The sequence below is a fragment of the Trachurus trachurus genome (genome assembly GCF_905171665.1).
Source record: "Trachurus trachurus genome assembly, chromosome: 8".
NCBI classification, from domain to species: Eukaryota; Metazoa; Chordata; class Actinopteri; order Carangiformes; family Carangidae; genus Trachurus; species Trachurus trachurus.
Window position 1 is genome coordinate 30,030,794 of NC_139905.1, and position 8,303 is coordinate 30,039,096.

Genomic DNA, 8,303 nt, shown 5'->3' on the forward strand with positions numbered 1-8,303 from the left:
AACCATCATTATTATTATCAGGTTGACCTCATTGCCTCGTTTTTTTTAATCCTCTGTGTTTTATTTAGCATCCATGGGTTTATTTAAATGTTTTTGAGCTGCTCCATAAACAAAGCAGCAATGATCTGTAGTATAATCTTCCTCACTAGCTCTGCATTCACCAGTGTTGCATATTTGTGTCTTGCTCCCCATGAGCAGATCACCGTTGATCTGACAGATCTAATGAACACAGGCAGTGACCTGAGAGCTGGACCAGAAGGAAAGAACTAAGACCTTCAAACTCTGGGTCTGTTTGTTCAGTGTAGCCTATACTGAGTGTGTTTAAAAATTGAGTGAAATATTTAGACCTTAAAAGTCATGTCTTTAATGGCTGTGGGGTTAAAATGTTCCTGCACCAGTTAAAATGTCATTTTTAAGACACTGCCTCAAACCCAGTCTGATATTTTACATTTGCAAACAGCAGTTTGTGTAAATCTGACTGTTGAACATGTGGCATCAGTAACAGATCAATAGTGTTTGTATAGTGAACCCTGCCCTGAAGCTACAGTGATGTTTGCAGTGACTGTTTCCCTCTCATGTCTTGATTATTTCTGTGAACAGCAGCATTTCCTGTCTATGTGACTGTGGATTTCCTGTTTAAAGATCCCTACACCCAGTGCAAATAAAGCTCCAACTCACTGATGCACACACAGAAACAGGGCCACACGTTTGCTGCAGTGAGAGAGAAAAAAAGAAGAAGCTTTATTCACTCTTTGCTTCATAATCTTTGTTTAAGTAAAAGCTGCAGACTGGTTGCACAAATGTTTGTTGTAGTATAAAGGTTGTACTTCTCCTTTTCTGAGTTACTTAAGGGTGTTGCACAGAATCTCTTATGTATAAGGAAAACATTTGAGACCTTGACTTTACCTGAGTGGCAAGATCACATGATACAAAGCTATAAAGGATCCACTGAGCTGTGGAAAGTAAAGGGTTCCTCTACATTACATGTGTCCAGGGCCGTTGCTAGGAATTCTGGGCCCCATTAAAGAATACTAAAGTGGGCCCCTACCCCATAACCTTTCCAGTTTTTTTTCTTAGAGTACATATGCATTATCATTTTTTATTTAGCCTACTTTGTTTTGATGCTAATTCAGCATCACTATGAGTATTAAGCTGGCTTTATACCTCCGGATCCGGACGAAATTCGTCCGTCCGTACCAAACTTTATCTCCGTAACTGGCCTACATACCTCCGTCGGGTTTCACCGTTTTTATGGACATAACGCAACTTATCCTCTAGGGGGCAGTGTGTGTCATAAATTACAGCGGCAATGACACTGCAAACCATGTCAACGACGGTGTCATTACTGGCACCAACATTAAATCCTTCTTCTTTGAATTTCCGGCAACTACTCTCTTCTTCGCCGATTTTCGTAATGGAGTGACTTTTCTCTGCTTCTGACTCAATACTGCCACCCCGGTTACCGGTGGTATTGCTCTGTTTCATCCGGAGCACTCCGGATTCGTAAACTCAGAGGCAACGGATCCACTGACAGATGAAACAACCTCCGGATACGGAGAAAAGTGCCCGTATCCGTTTTTACCGTAGTGTATAAATGGGCTTTTAGTCAGGATCTTATGCAGAATAATTCAGTCATACAAAGACTGGGGTTTTTTGTGGGCCCCACTGGGCGCTGGGCCCCTAGAATCCCCCTATACAACGGCCCTGCATGTGTCTCCTGGTTGTGGTCCACTCTCACTCCCACTTCCCTTTAGTGTTCCTTTTGTGTTTTTATTAACATTTGGTTGTGAATGTGATTTCTGAACTCAAGTGATTCCTTAAGACTAAGTAAAGAAGAAAACCTTAAATATGAAATATAAAGATATATCTTAACTCAAGGTGTTTTGTGCACCTGGCCTCTGAAAAAGGCTTGTTTTTCAGTGTCCCGGTGGAAATGGAGGCGGGAGCTGAACGTTCCTCTCCTGCGGCAGGATGGAGGAGTTTCATCAAAACATGAATGAGAACACAAACAAACAGAGAGAAAATGAACGGTGATAAGAATAATGAGGGAAGAGCCACAGATAAACTGATCAGGCACTTATCTAGCTCAGGTCCAGACCATATACGGTCACGTATTCAGAAAGTCTGGAGTTAATGATGTGGTGAGAGCGGTTAAGGATGCCGTGGCAGATAATAAGTGGGACTGGACCTCGTTCATAAACAACTATCCCCCACAGACACCCCACCCACCGGTTATCAGCTATCTGCTCCTTTGAACAGGAGCCCATCACTATCAGTCCATCTGGACCCACCCTCCTCCACCCCACCCTCCACACATCCCTCCATCATCTCCATGACGCCTGCTGCTCATGTCTGTCCTCTTCTAATGACACCCATCTTCTTTCTTTCTTTCTTTCTTTCTTTCTTTCTTTCTTTCTTTCTTTCTTTCTTTCTTTCTTTCTTTCTTTCTTTCTTTCTTTCTTTCTTTCTTTCTTTCATACTCTATATTGTTTCATCTCTTCAAGATTGGTTCAGCAATTTCTTCACTTACTGTAGTTTTTCTCGATTGCTAAAACACTAAACCCTGTTGTCTGAACCAATTTCTCAGTTGCCTGAACCCACTGATTGAATCAATGAATCACTCTTTTGGCAAAAAGCACAGGTGGCAAAAGTCAAACACAGTTAAAGCACGGGTGTCACCACTTGAACACAACAACTCAAAATTGATCACACATGTGGCTTATGATGTGAGGGAATATATAAAGCCAGTTTAGAGAGCACTGGTTTGTGAGGCACTACAATGGATAGAAATCTGGGAGGAAGAGTTCGTGTGAGAGGAGGTCGAGGAGGTCGAGGTGGTCGAGGTGGTCGAGGTGGTCAAGATGGTCAGCGAAGACAAAGAACAGTAATATCTGATGAAATCAGAGCTACTGTGATTGACCATGTTCTTGTCCATGGTATGAGCATGAGGGAGGCCGGACAAAGGGTACAACCAAACATCAGTAGATTCACTGTATCCACCATAATCCGAAGATTTAGAGAAGAGAACAGGTAATTATCTTTTTTGACATTATAGTACAGTATGTAAATGTTGAGAGCAAATTACTGTATGACATATTACAGTCCTATATACTGTACCACAGTATACTGTAAGTAAATATATGTTTCAGTACATCACTGTGCCAATGTACTGTAGTATTGTAATGGAGGGTTAGTCTAACTGTTTGTAGACCTAGTATTCCATGTATATTTTCTTATAGTTGTCTTGTAGTTCTCTTTTTGCAGAATTGAAAGACTGCCACATGGGGGTGGGAGGACAGGTATGTTCTCCCCACACCAAGAGACCCTAATTGTTGATATGGTCCGTGAGAACAATGCCATTAAACTGCGTGAAATTCAGCAGAAGATCATTGAAGACCATGTAAATTTTGAGGGTATCAACAGTGTCAGCCTCACTACTGTTGATCGTGTCCTCAAGCGCAACAGACTGCGCATGAAACAGCTGTACAGAGTGCCCTTTGATCGGAACTCAGACAGAGTCAAAGAGCAAAGATTCCAGTATGTACAGGTTGGTATATATCCAGACACATTCAATGTTGATTACTGTAAGTAGTGATTTACTGTAGTGGCCTAAATCACCTTTTCTGTATCACTTACAATTTTTTACACTTAACTTACTATATCTATTTCTAAAGAGAGTTTTTCAACTGGATGCAATGGAAAGACCCCATGAATTCATCTATATGGATGAAGCTGGGTTCAATCTCACCAAAAGGAGAAGGAGAGGCCGTAATGTGATTGGACATCGGGCAATTGTTGGTGTCCCCGGGCAGCGTGGTGGCAATGTCACCCTATGTGCTGCCATCAGCAATCATGGGGTTGTCCACCATTATGCCAACCTGGGGCCCTACAATACTCACCAGCTCCTCATTTTCCTTAACAACATGTGAGATGCTCTTTTGGGGCAGCAGGATGAGCATCCCATGTACTGTATGTTGTTGTGTGGGACAATGTGAGCTTTCACAGGGCCCTCCAGGTAAGAGAGTGGTTCAATATGAACCAAGGCTTTATAAATCTTTGCCTCCCACCATACTCCCCTTTCCTAAACCCAATTGAGGAATTCTTCTCCTCATGGCGGTGGAAGGTCTACGACCGGCAACCTTACACCAGGGTGAATCTCCTCCAAGCCATGGAATTAGCCTGTGGTGACATAGGGGTGGAGGCATGCCAAGCCTGGATTCGGCATGCCAGGGGTTTTTTCCCCCGTTGCCTGGCCAGGCAAAATGTGGCCTGTGATGTAGATGAGGTCCTGTGGCCTGACCCAGTATGGAGACATGATGCTGTGGCTGAGTAATGCACTTATGTGTATATTTTTGTGCTTTATTTTTTACATGGGCTTACTGTACACAAGTGGCAAATGCATACGATTTCTGTTTGTTTTGTACAAGTGCTACAGTACGTGTACTGTAAATGCACAAGTTTTTTGTACTGTACAAGTGCTACATGTAAATGCACAAGATTTCTGTTTTTTGTCTTTTTGTACAAGTGCTAAATGCACAGGTGTTTTGTTTTGCAACATGCATTTAGCCTACAGTGAACAATAAACATTTATTTCTACAGCTTCATGTGCTGAGCATTGTGTTTTCTATTTTTCTAGGTAGTGTTTAGTGACTGCTCAGTAGTGTTTTTAATTTTGATTGACTCGGGGCACGATTTGACAACATAGTTCAGTTTTGAGAACAGATTAAACTGTTTTGAGGTGAAAGTTTGGTTTTAATAATAATAATAATAATAAACTTTATTTATATAGCACCTTTCAAAAACAAGTTACAAGGTGCTGTACAATAACAACAGAAATAAAACAGGTCAAATACAATTTCCTGACAACAACATAATAAAACTTTATAAAATTATAAAATCACCCACCCACAACAAAGTAATCATACAATAATGGTAAAACAAAATTAAAACAAAATTAAGAGAAGGCTAATCGATAAAAGTGAGTTTTAAGAAGAGATTTAAAAGAAGCCACTGAGTTTTGCAAGAAGAGTCTGAGGTTTTGTGAATGTAGCTTGAAAATGGGGGTTTGTGTTCACAGTTTAGAGAAAAGGAGAGCAGCTTTCAAGAAATGTGTCTTAGCAATCGAGAAAAACTGTAATTCAGCATTGTTTCAACAATTTATTCAGCTCATTCAGCATTCACCCGTGTTTCCTTCAGGAAATGCATTATTATTGCAACAATGTGGTCTATTAGATAGATTTGTAGTGAAGTGTATATCTTCTCTTAAACTGTAGGAGATCAGTCTCTTCCAAACATCACTGTGACAATTAAACCACAATTAACCATTTGAAACTGTGTATTCACAGATCTTCCTTTCTTCCCCTTTTTCTTTCTTAAAGCAGCTATATACTGTTGCCCATAAGTTGGAATAATTTCCAACCATTTCATACTCTTCATATATTCATCTGTTCAAGATTGGTTCAGCAATTTCTTCACTTAATTCAGCATTGTTTCAACAATTTATTCAGCTCATTCAGCATTCACCTGTATTTCCTTCAGGAAATGCATTCTCTAGTTATTACGTATTGCAACAATGTGGTCTATTTGATAGATTTAATAGATAAAGTCATATCTTCTTTTAAACTGTATAAATCAGTCTCTTCCAAACACATCACTGTGACAATTAAACCACAATTAACCATTTGAAACTGTGTGTTCAGGCTTAAACAAAAAATTGTGTATTACGATAACATTGTATCATCTGTTAGAGTGTGTGTAACTGTGTGTTCATCTGTACGAAATGAAAATGACAATCAGACTGAACTAAATATTTGATATTGGCTGACTGACAACTGATTGCCATTAGCAGACACTAGCTTTTGCACACACAAATATGTCAGAGTGATGTTATCACATCGACCAAACACACAGTCTTGATGGTTGCAGGGATCCTCCTTAGATAAAGCTGAAGATAACACTGACATGGCACCGTCCTGCTGGTCCTGCAGGTTGTTTCACATATTAACCTCAGAGTTAAGATCAGCTTGTACATGAAACCAGCTCTAACCTCAAAGTGAAGCAACAAGACACCTGACTCATTTTTAGATTACACCGGGTTTAACCATGTGGTGCTGTCACAGGATGTCACAAATAATGTTTGTATTTATGCTGATGAAAGAGCAACAAGTGTTTTAATGGGGTTTGACACTTCATAAATGGATTTTCTATCAACCAGAAACATCTGAAATATCACATAGAGCTCAGCAGTTACAAAACCATTCAGAGACATTCAGGGCCAGACCAGGATTCAGAGCAGATCTGGAGCAGACACATGTGATTCACCATCCAAAGCACTGGTTGTGTTTTACCAGACTGTAGCTGTGGACTGGAGGGTCCTCTTGATCTGAGTCACTGCTAAAGACCCATCACCTTCACCAGAAACTGTTCGGTCTTTACTGGAACCATTTGAGGATTGTGTCTCCTTCTTCTTGCACTTGTACAAAGTGCAAGAAGTGTCTCTTATACACCAAAAGGATTACTTAGCACCAACCAATCCGCTCATCATCAGTACCAAAACATTGAAATTCGAAGACCCTGGTCAATTTAAACACTGCTGTAATAACTTACAAGGCTATAAACAACCTACTTCCACCCTGCATACAAAAGCTGTTCTCAACTAGAGAGTCCCAGTATGACCTCAGGGGGACCTGGATTTTAAACAAACCAAAAGCAAGGACAAATACTAAAGCCAAATGCATTTCTGTTATTGGAGTAAAATTATGGAATAGCCTTGACAATGAATTAAAATCATGTACAACTATTACCCAATTTAAAAGGATGTTTAAAATCAATGTATTGAATAAATATTTAAGACTAGGATAAAGTAAGTTAATTATTATTACTAAATGGTGGTTCTGCTTGTTTTGCTGTGATACTATTCACTTTACTTACTCTACTCTTCGAGTGTAATCTTCCTACACATTTTGTTATTGTAATCTTTCTTCCTGTAAACAGGGTAGGCATTACAGTAATAAGCTTTGCTTCTGCCTTCGCCCTTTCGCCCATATTGATCATGAAATTTTGACTTGTTTGTGTATGTTTATGTTTTGTGGAATGGATGAATAAATCAAAATCAAATCAAATCAAATGATGTGTGTTCACAAGTCTGATTTCCAAGCAACAGCATCAGTTCTGGAGACAGTGGCTCCATCAGTGACATAAACAATCAGTAAGAAATTATGGACCAATTTGGCAACAATGATATAGTGTGATAATATTTGAAGTTGCTCAGATTTATGTTGGTCTTGACCTCTTCCTGACCTCAGCTCTGATGGAGCCATCAAACATCTGCATCTCTTTACCCCTCCCTGTCTCATTAACCCCCCTCCCCCTCCCCCCCCCCCTCCTCCCTCCCCGCTCCCCCCTCCGCTCATGGTCTCTGCTGTTTGTTTCCTGTCACAGAGGAAGTGCCTCACCCTGCCGCCCGGCTCCCTATTGGCTCAAACCCTGATGAACACTGATTGTTTATGGGTGGGGGGGGTGAGACGAGAGCGGGGAGGTGGGAGGGCCGGGGCAGCACAGGAGGATAGATAGAGGGGATCGGGATTATGGGGGTAGGCAGACGGTGGCGCAGGATGGGTGCAGAGGGCAGAAGGCAAGCAGGAGGAGGACCGGGGGCAGAATGAAGGAGAGGTGCAGAAGAAGCCGCTGCTGCTGCTGCAAGGAGGAGGAAGTGAGTCTGAGCTGCAGGAGGTGAGCAATGCACACAACACACAACAAGTGACTTTACTCTGCAGGAAACCCATTGTTAGAAGTGGAGTGTGTTTCACGTCGTCTGTTTTTTGATGTGAATCAAAGATGCTGCGCGGTGTTTCAAGTCACAAACTGGCACCAAAGTGAAGAAGATGTGTTCAAGCTGCTGCTGCTCTCTTGGTCTGGTCACTCCCAATCCTTGTACCAGTGTCTTCACATCACAGTGACGCTGGACAGGTTTGGGGGGGGCTGTGCTAAGACTCAATGGTCATCTTTTTTCTTTTTCTTTTTCTTTTTTTGGGTGGGGGTCTATTTTCATCCTCACCTCAGCTGTAATTTTTTTTTCATGTGTTTTCTTCTAAATAAAACACCAGCTGTGCTGCATGAGAACGTTTCGATTTCCTGTTCCACATGTTGAATGTCGACTGTGTGGCTGCAGCCTGGTTGTTCAGACCAAAGACCGATTCAGATACAGAACCTGACCCAAAAACAAAGATGCATCGGCTGTAATATCTTGTTTGTTTGTAAAAAATTGGCTATTCAAATTAAATTGCCTTGCCTTGTTTACTCCT